This window comes from Chelonoidis abingdonii, chromosome 2 (genome assembly GCF_003597395.2).
Source record: "Chelonoidis abingdonii isolate Lonesome George chromosome 2, CheloAbing_2.0, whole genome shotgun sequence".
NCBI classification, from domain to species: Eukaryota; Metazoa; Chordata; order Testudines; family Testudinidae; genus Chelonoidis; species Chelonoidis abingdonii.
The window spans coordinates 237623449-237639585 of NC_133770.1; the positions used below are offsets into that span (position 1 = coordinate 237623449).

General features: G+C 40.8%; 1 long non-coding RNA gene across 1 annotated transcript; it reads left to right on the forward strand.

Moving 5' to 3' along the window:
- The first annotated feature begins 3903 nt into the window (after positions 1-3903).
- On the forward strand, positions 3904-5413 carry LOC142046239 (uncharacterized). The gene is made up of 2 exons (XR_012655130.1): positions 3904-4118; positions 4827-5413. It is a non-coding gene; the product is annotated as an uncharacterized LOC142046239 (long non-coding RNA).
- Positions 5414-16137: the final 10724 nt, after the last annotated feature.

The window sequence follows — 16137 nt, forward strand, 5'->3', positions numbered from 1 at the left end:
GCCTCTCATTGGAAGAAGAAAAAATAGCCCAACCGTTGAGGAATGGTTCAAAAAATATGGGAGGTTATGGTTATGGAAAAATTAACACACCAATTACATACTTAGAAAAATAGACAAAGAATGGATTGATACTTAGATATTTGGTTACCTTTTATTCAGTACTCAGAAAGTACATTCACCTGCAAAAAAAGAGCATACCTGTTCAGGGTGGTTGGGTTTTTGTCTGTTTTTTGTTAACATTGACACATGACAGACATAGCTGGTCTGTTAAATACATACATATGGAGATTTCACTCCATTTAATAAAGTCACTAGAAACAAAATAGGTGTCCTAATGATTCTCACTCTAATAAGAAAATACCCTGTTAAATGGAAAGATTATGACTATATTCCTGTACCCTAAACAAAAGCTAACTGTTGTAATGATTGTTTTGTTCCCAATATTTACATGATGAGGATTTGTGAACTTCTCATCACTTTGTAAAACAAATAAAACATGTTTTGTTTTTTCCCCCCAAATTTTTCACAGAAGTAAAAAAAAAATTGTAACCAGCTCTCCAACCCTTACAACTCCAAAGTAAATATTCCAAATGTGAACCAATGCTGTTTTAGGCAAACAACCCACTCCTGTCAATGCATGTCAAGAGTACTTCTCCCACATCCTGCCCCATTCCCCCCCTAGTTTGGAAATGGCTTAGTGGCTTGTATAGATACACTACCACCCTTTTAAATAGCTCTTTTCATCACTAGAGCTAAATGTCTGTTACAAATTAGGTAAATATCATTATCCCCATGTTACAGATGGGGAAACTGAGCCATAGAGCACTAAAGTGACTGGCTCAAGGTCACCCACCAAGCCAATGGTAGAGCTTGGACTAGAAATCATGTCTTCTGGCTTCCATTCCAGTGCCTAGCCACCAGACACACTACCTCACCAAATTAAATAGAATTCAATCCCAGTTTGAAGGGAGGAAGGCAGCATTTTATTACCCATTGCCAAAAATGGTACTTTCCTAGTGTATACAGGTCTACACATTCTTGGGGAAGACTAAAGCAATGAATCAAATTCTGGTCTGATGTAAATCCTAAGTAACTACTGAAATCAATGGAATATTTTAAACTATTTAACTGTTTTTGAAGGATTAATGCAATGATCAGGGTAATTAGGGGTTGGCTACTCTGATATCAATTCTGGGCAAAATAATGGAAAAGCACAACGAAGAATTAAAGGATGGGCATATAATTAATACAAATCAACATGCTTTCATGAAAAATAGATCTTGTCAAAAAATTAATATAATTCTTTGACAAGATTATAAATCTGGGTGATAAAAATGACTGTTTTGGCATAATATTCTTAGACTTCTGTAAGGTGTTTTACTTCATACCACACAACATTCCGATTAAAAAATAAGCATAATATAAAATCATTATGACACACACTACACTGGCCCAACTGACAGAACTCAAAATGCAACTGTTAAAGGGAAATCATCAACAAGTGGGGAGTGAACAGAGGAATCCCACAGGGATCGGTTCTCAGACCAACACTCCTCAATATTTTTATCAGTAATCTGAAAGAAAATATAAAAATAATTCCTTATACAATGTACTGCCCCACTTATCTTTGTGTCATCTGCAAATATTGTGAGGGCAAGCCACTAATACAGACTGATCTGGATTTCCTGGTAGAGGGAGTACAATTAAAAGTACCCTTTTACTACAGCTAGGAACAAAGAATGTAAGCTGAATTTACAGGATGTGGGACTGTATCCCATAAAGCAAAGTCCCTAAAGAAGAACTTAAGGTCACTGTAGATAACCAACTGCGGAGGAGGTCCCAGTTCAATGCGGTGGCAAAAAAAACCCAAACACACACCTAACACAATGCTTGGTTGTGTAAAGGCAAAATAATATATGGGAGTAAGGAGGTGATAGCACACAAGTATATGGCATTTGGGAGAGCATTACAGGAGTACTGTAACCAGTTCTGGTGTCTGCACTTCAGAAAATATGCTGAAAACTAAAGAAGATTTGGAAAAGAACTACAAGAACAATTCACAGTCTGAAAAACATGCCTTATAATGAGACAGGGAGTTCAATCTGTTTCGTTTGTCAAACCAAAAGTTAAGAGGAGACTTGCTTGTAATCTGTAAACAGGAATCACACTGGGCCATTTTGATGCAGTATGGTGTACCAGCACCTCTCTCTAACAGTCATCTTGTTCTCCAGAATCAAACTGTGACATTACACTCAATATTCTTTATGAAAATATGCTTATGACATGGATAGGATGTACTTCATGCAAGATGGCTCATGTAAGATATCACTGAAAAGATGATTTACTGAATGTGATTATCCAATTTGTATGTATGTATCATTTCTGTATCTAAAGTTAGAAATATGGACTACATAACAATTATAATAGGGTGTGTACTGAGAAGACACCACCAGATGACAGGCCATCAGATTTGATGGGCCATTAGGAAGGCAGCCTGCCTGCCGTGCTTGGGGCGGCAAAATACCTAAAGCCACCCCTGCAAAGAGCTCCCTGCCTGAAGAGATACTGGTGCAGAAATTTCTGTGGTCAGGAGTGGCCTGGTTCAGGAGAAAGACATACTGCCAGGACAGATGGCCGAGCTTTTGTTAGTGGGGGGAGTCACAAAATATTTGTGCCTTTGGCTAAAGTGCACATGGAAGCTGGGAATTTGCAAGCTGAGTTGATTGTAGCAGCTGTCCCAAGGAATCTGACACAAATTCTTCAGGGGAATGACTTTTTTAATGTGGCTAGGGCTGTCCAGGGGTCTGTCAACAACAAGAAGGAATCTTGTGCTGAAGTCCCAGTGGGAAGGAGCAAAGACACAGAAACTGCCGAGGAAATGGGAGAGTGTCTCTAGTTCCTCTACAACCCTGCAAAGCAGTTTGCTACCAATGGTTGGGGCGGCTAAAACCAGTTCCTATCCAGTGGCTTTCCCCTGGGGGGATGGGAGTGTTTTGCTTGAGGTAGGGAGTCTGTCCAGGTTGCTGGATGCCAGGAAGTGGCAGTTAAGTAAAAAACAGAACTCACTCTAGAACGCATAGGAAAATGTATCCTAGAAGAAACGTTAGGTGTGGCTCTGCCTGTGTGTGTGCTGGAGGAAGCTTGGCTCAGCAAGACAGGCAAAAAGGGGGCCCATGCTGGCAGAACAGGCGGGCTCAGTGGTATCTCAGCACACCAAGTGGCATCTTAAAGAGGGCAACTCATCACACTCACTTTTAATTTTAAATAAGTCTCTTGCTGTTAGAGACACAAAGAAAATTTAGAATATTTTAACCAATGCAGCAATTAGTGAGTCTGAAATAAAGCTGATTAAAAAAAAATTCCAGGATTTAATTTTTCCCAAAAATATTCATAAAATCTATCTACTTTTCCCTCCCACCTCACCAAAACCTCTCAAAATTCAAAAGTTTTTCAACTGGCTGTAGTCTAGAATGATAGCTTCAAGAGGTGTGATTGGCCCTTCTATCTCACTGAGGTGTTAAGTTATCATAATTTGCCACGGAGGTTAAGTATCAACTTTGCCAATTTCATTGCTCATTAAGCCATGCAAGAAAGGAGAGCATGGATCACAGATCTGCACAAATCTACTGCAAGTGACTTTATTTTGGCATCAGAAGTAGGTTGCATTTGGGAGAAATCACCATTTTCCCCTCCAGTTAAGAAAGAACCAAGCCCATGTAGGCTCTAGCAATCAGTCGTTAAATAACAAAAAAAGATACCTAAACAGATATGCTCTAGCTCAGTCATGGGATAGGCTATTTGATTACAATGGCTTCTTCTATTCATCTATGGGGTTACTTACACTGGTGAAGACACTGAAACAGACTGCAGAATTTTGCCCAGTGGTATTAGCTGCCCGTTGTCTCTGAATCCCAATGATAGCTATACAAGGGTGACTGACATGATAAAGCAGCCACCTAGAAAGGATATAGGGGTCCCTGGCTATCACATTATCAGGTGGGTTACGTAGGAAAGAGGAAGCTGGGTCCAGGAGCTTCTCAAGGAAGCTGGTGTCCTCTTTCCTCCTTGCTGACTGAAGCAGGAAGAAGCCTCTGGGGATTGTAACCAGCATTTCTCAGGTGAGTTGGTCTGTGTGTTTTGTTATAACAAACTGCGCTGAGGCACGGGCCTTAAGAAAGACTTGGACGTGGAGTTTGCATCCCTTCCCTACCCAGTAGCACAGCCCATCACCTACAGTCACCTTCATTAGTTGTCAATTTTGGACAAAACATGCAGTTAGTCTGAGGTTTGGGGCACAGATTTAAGACTGCGAGCAGAGCTTTGATAGCACTAACCCACATATCTGTGCTATCTGCAGAATAAATGCAGCATTTTTATGTAATTTTATTAATGCTGTAACTTTTAATATAGACTAGAAAGAATAAGGATATGACTGACTGAAACTGGCCTGTATATGTTATAATTCCTGGATAATTTAACAATGGTAACTGTCAAAATTTATTAAACAAAGTGACTTAAATAGTTTACTGGCTACATTGTAAACATGTTAAAAACTGCCTAAGCAAGAATTATGGTCCGAAGATGTAATCTACAAAATATGCTGGATCTTCATAATCTGATCAATAAGAATCTACACCATTAATCTTCTTAAAATGTAAACAAAACCAAAATATATTAGGTACACCCTTTGTGTTTCTCTGTTCATACTTATGTTACTGCCTGGTTTAAAAGACAATTTTTATCTAACTAAGTTATAGATCATTAAGCTGAAAAAAAGTTTGCCCGTTACTGCTGTTTTACCATCTTGCCCCATCTTGTCTCATTAGCAGGAACTGATTGAGCATGAAGGTGTTCCCTGGCTGTCAGTAGATAAAGTAGGTGCTCTTGGCTTTCATCTGTTCTGAATTCTCCTTGTCTCATTATCTTCACAAGGTCAGATTCTTTGATACAGGGACTGCTTGCTTAGCACTCCATTCTGGCAATTACTTGCCTGGCAACCTTAACCATAAGAAGATTGCATGTATATGGCAGCAATGAAAGTATCAGCATACAGGTCAACAGCCATACATCCAAATACCATTAGAAATGTGTTAATTCTACTTATATAATTGTTATGACTCTACATTATCATATTGACTGAAACACAATGTACACATTAAAATGTATAGGTTTATACCTAAACCCTGAAATCAGAATCACAATTCATCTTTCCTTTAGGATCAATCCTAGAATTGTTTTTCTATGTGATTCTTAAATAGCATATTCACAGAAGGCATGCTTTGCACTTTCCTTCTTAAATCCAAAAGAGTTGCTCTGTGATACACTGGTAATAGCAAAATCAAGAGGAGAAGTGTAGGTGAATATTAACAACTATTGTGTATATTTAATAAAGATTATACTAAAATTAATGCAAGATATTTTGAAAAAGTGTTTTTTCTTCACTGTTTAATCTGAGAAAGAAAAGAGGAAACCGACCAAGGACATCTCATTCATCTTCCTGATTTTATTCCATTTTACATTCTTGACAATAACTCACAGTGGCAAATCTTTTTGCTTTCCTCTGTGACAAATCCCAATCACATAGCTCATCAGCTTTGACCAACAAAAATCTTATTTGAGTCACCTACATCTCCAAAGCCACAACACGAATGTACTTTTCACATTCCAGAGAAAATACATTAGGAGAATATAAATATAAATGCTTTACATTTCTGTTCAATAACTATGCCAAAATTACTTAATATTACTACACCTCTAAACTAATTCCCATATCAGACTGTAGACATCTTTCTTCAGCTAATGTGATGCATCCTCAGAAAATCACCTCATTCTTAATATTTCAGGGGTATTCAGATTTATTAAAAGACTTTCAAATTAGCTTTTTTATGGAATATCTAAAAAAAATCCATATTACTGTGGGTATAATAATACTGTGCACCTTTTATCTAAGGATCTCAAGCCACTTTTAAAAGTATTATCAACCATATTTTACAGATGGGGAAACTGAGGCGCAGGGAGGTTAAGTGAATTATCCAAGGATCATATAGCAAGTCAATGGCAAAGTCAGAAATAGACTCGGGCCCACTAGCTCTCAGTTCCTCAATTTAATCAATCGACTTAATACTCCAGCGTGTATACACACGGATACACATGCATACTCTCCTATCCTTCATGCCAAGAAACTTCACTTGCTGCCTAACCTCTCAACAGCTCAAAGCTGCCACCATCCCTTGGCTCTGCACCCTGACACATCAATGCTAAGAACATTCCTCCCAATCACTCACACACCTCTGATCTCAGGAAACTCATCCCCAGGCTCAGAACCCAACCCTCTCACCTTCTATCACCACTACCAATAACAGAAGCCCTATCCTTCCCCCTCCATCCTAGAAACCCCCTCTAGAAGCAGGAGCAGAGAGACCTATACTCAGAATTAGCCCCACAGAAGGCTATATTCCCTCTACTGGCTGTAGCCCATGGACTTCAAGGGTTGGAAGTTGCAGGGAGCATGTACAGACAGCCTTTTACTCTACCTCTGTTAGGTAGTTCTCAATTAACCCTACAGAACTCTATATTCCCAGCACCTTTTCCTTCCGCTACCTGCAGCCTAAGTACTCCAACTCCAGCCCCAACAAGAACTTCCAGTGACAAGGTGAGCATCAGTCTCCAAGGCTTGGAACAAATCCAAATCTACAAGGGGCCTTCTGGTGGCAGCAGGTAGTACTGCACACTTCCATGTATTAGCTACCTTATACAGTTGTGCTATTGTTGATGGGGTTTAGCTTTATTGTCCTCTAGTATGCAGCTTACCAATATATCTTTAGGAGTAGCTCCCATTTTGCACCAGTGTAACTGATATCAGAATCATGTCCAAAGACTTTCAGCTTCGGCATCGGTTTGGCAGGACTACATTCTCTGTTCCACCATCAGTGAGGTGGCAGTCACTTGACCATGCTGTTTCTAGCAGCAGTGGTGTGCCAAGGCACCCAACTATGTTAAACACCCCATCTTCTACTGGCCATTTATTGGATGAGGAACTGTTTCAAGAGTCAAGAACACAAATCTGCTGTCACTGAACATTATCTTCCAGTATCACCTCAGAGCATTAGTGTGCCCATTATAAATTTGAGGACTAAAATTTTAAAACAAAAAAAATTGCTTTAGGTATTTTTTTTGTTTTGGTTTGTATCCAAATCATTATGTTTGATTTGCCTCAAACACAAACAGGATTTGCTCTTTTTTGAATACCAATATTAAAAAGCTGAAACTTATTACAGAGAGGCTCCCATTTTCATGAACTGAATTGTAACAGGCAAAAACTGATACCTAATCATTTCAAGGGGAAAAGCTTTTCACTTCAAATGCTGATTTTAGGTAAGTTTCAATAAGAACATTGGGCTCAATCCCAGAGGATGTTGAAAGTTCAGAGAGCCAGAGCATTCAATATTTGCTCCATACTTGCACAGAAAAGTCTCTACATACTGTGATGAAGTATGGGGCAGTACTCAGCTCCCACTGACTTGACCAGAGCTGAGCGGGAGACAGTGTTGAGCAACAGCCAGGTAGTGCCCAGAACACATTAACGAAGCAGTAGGTGATATGCAGCCAGGGGAGGGACTCAGTGGGGATGGAAGGAGAGGAATAGTAACATGGTTACAATGATGATAAAAAAAGAACATTTTAGAAGGTACATTTTGGATGGTCTGGAGAGGGGTCTTGTGTCTCTTGGGAATGCTAGAGAGGAGGAGGTTGCCATAAATCAATGCAGATGAGTAGAGCATGGACCAGTGTTTTAAATGGTGAAACAGAAAAAGGGGTTGATTTTCCATAATTTAGCCCAGAAATGCAATTTTAATTTCAAATATGGGAATAGGTATAAAATTAAAGAAGTTCCTTCAAAATTCTCCCAGCCCTGCAACTCTTACACAGCTGAATAATGCTAATTCAAGCAATATGTTTCACTAATTTCAGTGGAACTACTTGTCCAAGTAAGGGCTACAGGATTGGGCCCTATCTGGGATTCCAACATCTCTGCCTCCAATACATACACACACACCATCATCCTTAAAACAAGAAAAGAATGAAGAAAATAATTCACTGGTTTTTAATAGGCTTTAAAACCTCAGTAGTTGCTTAAGAATATGTTTAACATGAATCAGTTCTGCCTCCTGAACCAGAGTTTTATTAACATTTTTAATTTAATTAAAAATGTTAATTTTAGTGCTGGGAAAGGTTCCCAGTTGACAGCTACCGAGACTGTGAAGCCATCTATTTATCCAAAGAACAGATACAGTCAGGCCTTCCTCATACTGCCCTTCAAGTGTCTTTCATACTCATTCAAGGCAAAGAGGCAGTTCAACTGATACTTCCATTCTGTCCTTGCTTCCAAGACAGGCAAGAAGGGAGCTAACAAGGATGTGGACACTAGTCCACTGGGAATTAAACTAACACCAACAACTCACCACACAAAGGCCAAATCACCAGTCTGCTGCACTCTCAACATCTCACATGAACTGATTTTAATTGGCAACAGAGAAATGAAACGCTTCATTACTTAACCCCTGAGTCACCCAGTTCCCACAACCATTACAATTTAATAAGTGTAACTCTCACTTTCACTACAGGAATCTCTCAAAATTCTTATTCCATACTATGAGCCTAGCCAACTGGGGTCTTTGGGGCGGGGGGGAGAGAAAGGAAGAGAACTAGCCCCCCTCTCAATAATTATGAATTGCATTAATAAATGAAACTGAATTTGAAACAGATTCTCACTTTATTAAAAATGGACAAATTTAGTTATCAGACAAAACTACTCACTGAAGCGATATTCAACAGCTCTTTTATTTTTTAATGCCATCCCTAAAAAAATAGTTGCCTATGACTGCTCACAGACACAGCACTGCAAATGAGCATAGTATCTGAGATAAAGCCAAGTCATTTGCTTTTGGGGGGAGGTGATGTAAAAATTCCTGTATCACTTTTGTGTGTGTGATGGGGAAGAGGACACTTCAATACTATTTGCAAGTTTGCCAATCATTAACGTATTGGGCCAGTAGCTGATCAAGGAAGAAGCAACAGGATCCATTACTAAAGAGATCAATGGCCTCTTGTGCAAGAAAGTGCAGAGAGAGAAGGTGGAAGAAAAGCAGGCGCAATTAATCCAGTTCCAAGCTGGGACGGCAGCAGCACAAAGCTGCACTGCAGACCAGTGACCTTTGCAAAAAAATTTCATCCCTTTCCACTATGCTTGTTTATTTCTCTACCCAAATCCTAATGACCTGAGCATTTTTCTCAAAATGAACTTTTGTTCCTAGTGGAAGCCATGTTGCATCATGTCCCCTACAGTTAAAACAAAAAAGCTTGCTGATTCACTTCAACACAAAGAAAAAGTACAAACAAGGACTAGAACTTAGCTGGAAATAACATTTAAGATATATGCAGTGTTGTTGTAGCAGTGTTGGTCCCAGGGTATTAGAGAGACAAGGTGGATAAGATAAGATCTTCTACTGGACCAACTTCTCTTGGTGAGAGGAACAAGGTTCTGAGCTACACAGAGCTGAAGATGAGCTCTCTGTAGCTCAGAAGCTTGTTCCTCTCACCAACAGAAGTTGGTTCAGTAAAAGATATTACCTCACCTACCTTGTCTCACTTCAGAATACGACAGAACACTACTATTTCATGGTTTAGTCAGATCACGTAGCTATTCTGCAGTGATCACACTTATGCTTTGTTACAAAAACTTCCCCACAATGAACACTAGTACAAGTAAAACTGAGAAGACTGATACAGTCCAGAGGTTGAAGTACAGGACTGGGAGCCAGGTACTACAGAATAATAATGCTGACTGTGACCAATTCTGTCCATGATCTTGGATGCATCACTTATTCTGTGTATTAGACTATTGCCAAACTGAGAATAATAATTAACTACAGTTGTGAAGAATTAAATGAAAGTTGTAAAAAACTTGTGTAGAGAGTCAAACATTTCCACAGTATGAGCCACGCTTTAAAGGGAATTTTTTTTCATGGAATACCTCTTTTTCCATTCCCAATTCCCTGGAATACCTACTCATACGTGATACATAACTACACGTGTAGAAACTACAGCAATTTATGTACACTGCAGAGTAACACTAGGAAAAGAGTCATGTATTCTTAACTCTCTTTAAGGCAATGTTGCAGCTGGAAACAAGAAAAGATAATATGTGACCAGCAGAGCTGGTCAACAATTTCCAGCAAGAAGTTTGGGGATTTGGGGTAAAAAAAAAAAAGTAAATAAATGGCCTTTTTCAAAAATTGTTTTTGTTTTGTTGTTGTTGGGTTCTTTTTGAAATAGTCAACACTGTCAACATTTTTCATGAAAAAAAATCACAATTTTTGAAAATCAAACAGTCATTAAAAAGAAAATTGGGCCCATTTCTAACACTTCACAACAAAAACTGCAAAGTTTCAGAATTTTTCACAAAAACCTCACTTATTTTTTGACCAGCTCTAGTGACCAACAAATTTCCACAACCCAACATAAAGTGCTCCATAAACTGCAGTTTGAAAAATACAGGTTTAAAAAAAGCCAAGTGGAAATTTTTCCCATTTAGAATCATGATGTCACCATTCTATTTCATAATTTATTACTGATAAAGAATTAAGAGTTTAAAGTGAGAGTATTTAATCTTTGTCAGGCCTCACATATTTCACCACCTAACATGATGCGTTCTTAAGAACGTTATTGTGTCCTTTTATGTTATGTCAATGATATTCAAGTTTGTGACAAAGCTATCAGATGAATGTCATTTATAACACACTAATCTGGAACTATACTTTTATTTCTGGAATTTCTAAGAATTAAAGAAACATATTAGCCAGCAGTGTTGTCAACTCTCACACCCTTTACCCTGAGCCCTGTAAGATTTGGTTATTTTTCTTAAAGCTCTGCTCTTGGAATCATGTTATCATGTGAGAACTTCGGGGGGTGCTGGTGAGGGTGAGTGTTAAATAAATTATTAGCCCTTATAGTTGTGGAGACTGAAAACATGGGCCTAATGACAGTGGCGGTTTAACAATTTTGCTGCCCCTAGGCCCACAAAAAATTGCTGTTTCCCCAACCCACGCCAGCTCACCTCCGCTCCCTCGCGGCAAGCCTGGAAGGGAGCGGTGAGAAGGGGAGTTGTGGCACGCTCGGGGGATGGTGGAGGTCGAGTGATGGTGAGCCGGGCAGGGAGCAGTTCCCTGCCCCCCATGAAAAGTTACTCCTCGCGCCCGCCGGCCCCAGGTCACCTCCGCTATCCCCCAAGCACGCCGCGACTCGTTTCTCTCTCCCTCCGTCCCAGCGCTTTCGCATGGCACACCTGAGAGGAAGGAGGGAAGCGCGGTGCGCCTGGGGGAGGAGGCAGGCCATGGATTTGGGGAAGGGGCAGAATTGGGAAAGGGGCATGAACAAATTTGCAGTCCCCCACCCTAGGCCAAGGCCTTGTTGGCCTAGGTGATAATACGCCACTGACAAATGGTTCAGAAACAGAACCCAGAGTTTATTATAAAAAAAATATTTCAAGCCAATCTCATGATATTTTAGGACCTGACTCATGGTTTAATACTAAAGATTGCCAATACTAAGCCAGGCTTTGTGGGGAGGTACAAAATAGTAATACTGACTTAGTTTGATGAAAAGTGCTATATAAGAAGATCTCAGATCACTTTATCAAAAGTAGTTAAGAATTATTATCCCCATTTTGCAAGCAAGGACAATAAACAAGCAACAGAAATCCAGGCAACCCAACTCTCTGTCCTGTTCTCTGTCTATTGAATCATCCTGCTACACTTAAAAAATAATAACAATAGTAAACCCTGCAATAGTTGCCACACACACACACACAAACCCCTAAAAATAACAACATTTCACAGCAACAGTCCTGAGAGGGGGAAAGCACAAGTCAAAGAACAGATGGGGTGCTAGTCTTGTTACCTCTTGATCTAAATCTAACCACTTCTGCAATTCCTCCAAACCGCTTTCCAGTCTTGTCAGAAAGCACAATACAAAGCAGCATTACAACATAAGACCAAGCTGCACCCACTGCCTACAGTGCCACGGAACTATAAGCCCGTGGTTCTCAACCTTTTTTTAATCTTTCTTATTCGGCAGCATTTTTCACACTTTGAACAGGGGTATACAAGATGTAAGGCAGGTAAGACCGAAGCAGCCCCTGCTGGTTAATTTAAATATAACATCTATTATTAAAATTCAAAAACAGAGAGAGAAAGTGAAAGGGGAGAGGCACGTGTAGCACTTTTGCTGTTGGGTCTATCTTGTAAGCAATGCTATGAAATACGCTCAGTTATATGATTTGGAGCCTGATTCTGCTCTCTTTGAAGTCAAAAAACACAGCATTGGTCCCCTTATTTATCACACTATAATGAACCACAGTCATTAAATATTTGAGGCAGCTGTGGTTCTTTTGCTTTGTTTCCTGCCAGAGACTGACAATAATAAGAGTACAACTGCTTCAGAAGTAAGCATTTTCATAAATCAAAATTAATAAAAAATAACATTAATCTCTTACCAAGCCTATATATAATGTCAATGAGGCATCAGCAGACTCCTGAACCAATAGTCATGGCACAATGGACATGATTCACATTAAACACAAATGCACTCAATACCAAGCCAAATTCTCACTTACTTGTATATGTAAAGGCATCAGTAGCCTCCAGGAGCAGATTTATAGAACCTGTAGCTGAGTCAGATTTGAGAGACGTGCTTCCATGGGACCCCACTAGAAGGGAGAATTAACATCAGAGCAAACCTTCCATGCTACCCTGAATAATAGAGTTGGATGCCCTGGTTTCTCCTGCTGTCTCCCATTGAGCCTAAATCAGCTTGGAATAAATGGGACTTTGAGGTGTGCAAGGAATGGGTCCTTGTTAAGTGCATAGAAACAAACAAACCAGAGAACAAACAGAGAACAAACAAACCAGAGAAGCTTGGACTTGTAGAAATCAGCAATCTCTGCAAAGAGATGGTATTGTGAAGAATTCACGGAACTGGCAGAGCATAACTCAGGTGCTTAGAGATATGGATAGACATAGCTACTAAAAGAAAACACAGAACTCAAGAACAAATACATCAGAGAGTCATCACATTAACTATGAGCACGCACATACTCACATGGGGACCTCCCAGGGTACAGACAGGAACCAGAGAACAATGAAGAGCATAGAAACCAACTCACCTTTTAGTTTCTTTCCCCCCACAGCAAATACCTGCTTCCTGATCACATACAGAAGCACGGCAAGGACACTCTGTTCCTTTCAACAAAGCTAGCAGCTGCTCCAGGTGAGCTGCCTCTACCTTGCCTCCAAACCACACTCCATCTATACAGCCTCAGCCAAAGCAGGGAAATGGCTCCCCAGCAGGGTAAGGAACTTGTCAGTCAGTGAAAACTGGGCTGGCTACAGCCTAGCTCAGCAGCAGCACTCTGGTCCCTAGTAGAGCCAAGGGCAGTTGAGGAGCCTTACAACAACTCAGTATTTGACCAGGCCAATGTGACAGCTTATAGTTTATGTATTTATTTAATATTCCATTTCTAAAACATTTGTTGCCATTCAAAGTAGTAGAGTCTCCAGTCACCAGCTGTGGTTTTAAAATTGAGTGTTTTTCACGGGAGACTATTAATATTTGGGGTTTTTTTTAAATTTCACAAAAAGGGATAGTAATGAGGAGTCATATTTTCTCAGGCTCCAATCCTGATTCATGTAGGTGGGCCTGTGCCTGCGAAGAGCCCCATTGACAACAGTGGGGCTCAGTGCAGAGCAAAAAGCAGTTACCTCTCATGGGACTATTTACAATGTATAAAGTTAAACATGTGCATAAGTCTCTGCAGGACCAGTAGCTTAGGCTGTAAGCTCTTTGGGACAGGTCTGTGGACTTGTAAGGGTGAACAGATGCCACTAAAGTACAAAATCTTTCCCTAACATGGGGCCCATCTGATTGGCCGTTCTTGGTTTGTTCTTTTTTGGTCCCTCACACTAAGCCTGAATCTCTGCTGTGGAGAAGTAGGATGGAAGGAGGGCACATCTGCCATGGCAGGCAGGATGGCTGGGGTTCATGGATAGCCAGGAAAACAGATTTTTCAAAGGTTTAATAATTAACATAGAAAGCAGGCAACTGTTTATTTGTTAAAAGAATAATAGACAAAAACTAAAAGCCAGCTGACAATAAAAACAGCAGAATAAAAGTTAACAGAACAAAACAGAAACCAACCATGGCTAACTAAAGGAGCAGTAAGGTATAGCTCCTCGGCAACTTTTTTTCATGGAACCAACAAGACACAATCCAAACATCCTGACCATATTGCTTGTATCCCATTGCCCCTCTTTTCACCTCTCTTTGTCTTGATAGACTACATAGCCCCTCCCTCAAGGTGTGACTCAAGTCTCCTTCCTAGTGCTTGCTATTTGGAGTAGCTTCTCCCCTCTCCTTGCATGGATTAGGTCCCAGGTTCTTTTTTATGACAACTGGTGCCTCCACCCAAGGTGACTCCTCTCTGTGTCTGGGACACAAGGGGTATTGTCCCTTGGGAAAATGAGTGCTACAACTGCTGGCAAGGAGTATAAAACCCAGTACACAAAAAACAATAAGGTACATCAACACAAACCCTGGCACAGAAATGACACACCCCAAAATTACAATATAACCAATGGGGACTTTACTGGGAGCAGGGAAATAGGATCTGGGAAAGGAGAAGGTTAGGGTTAACCAACAAGTACTCGACATTAACAAATCAACAAGTTCCCCACCTCCCAATGCTCACAACTCTTCCCAATCCCCAGCTCCCTCCCTAGCACTTTCACAGGCAAATGGCTCACTGAAAATCAATACAGAGACGAGTGCTGCAGCACTTGTGAACATTGGCCCACTTAAACAAAACGGGTCCCCGTATTGTGTCTTCACCCCTAGGTGAGGCTGGGTTCTCTCCTGGCTACCTGGTCTGGAGTCCAATGGCAGTAGGGTGACCAGATGTCTCAATTTTGTAGGGACAGTCCTGATTTCTGGGTCCTTTTCTTGTATAGATTCCTATTGCCCCCAACCTCCATCCCAATTTTTCACATTTACTGTCCGGTCACCCTAAATGGCGGTCTCAGCTGGTTCTTGGTAGCAGGTACCAAACTGGATCTTTACCACTCTGAACTCTGTTCTCTGCAGAGCTGGAGCTGCCTGCATTATGCAAGAGATCCCACAGCTGTTTAAAGACTTCCTTTGTATCAAGGGAGTTAATCATAGATTCCCTGAGCTGTTCTGCTTCTTTCTTAGCTCAAAGCTGAAACTAAACCTAGTCTCCCTCTCTTTGTCTCTGAGTCAGGCTATCCCCTTCCACTGAGGGGGTGGGGGTGAGGGAGGCAGCCCAGGCTCATAATTGGCCCAGCAAACTGCTTGTCCATTTCACCCCATGCAGAAGTCTCTCTGTAGGCCTCAGCAGGAGTTTTTAGTCCATTTTGTCCTCCCCCGCGCACGCACACACACACACACAAACTCCAGGCATGCTGGGAAATGATGCAAGAGGATTCTCATAGCCATTATTGTTGTACTCCTAGAGGTTCACTCCAGAGTTCCAAGACTCAAAAGGAGGTGAAAAATGCCAAGTGAGGGTTACAGCTGCAAGGTCCTTAGGACAGAGTTTGTCTTTCTTCTTATATATCTATACTGCTCCTAGCATATTTGGGCACAACCAGAAGCCTGCTGCTACCTACTTCTAATAATAATAATACTTTGCACATCCAGAGCAATTTTTATCTATAAAACTTTTACAAGGGGGATACTATCGCTCTCATTTTACAGATAGCAACTGAGGCACAGAGAGGCTAAGTGGTTTGCCCAAGGTAACAGCTGGGTCACGTTACTTTGTCCAGTGAAATTCCCACTTGTGCTGAAAGGCATGGTTAGGATTTCCACACCACTAAAACTCTCCACTGAGGCTCTGTAGGAGGTCCTGGTGAAGTATCTAGCATGCAGGAGGTGGAGTGAGTCTCCAGGCCCCATTAAGCAAGCACAGAAAGAAGTGTTAGCATTGGCAGTGAGCAGGCTTATGATCCTGTGCCCCTAACAAACCAGGGAGGTGGCACAGAGAGTTTGTAGGCACCACTCCAT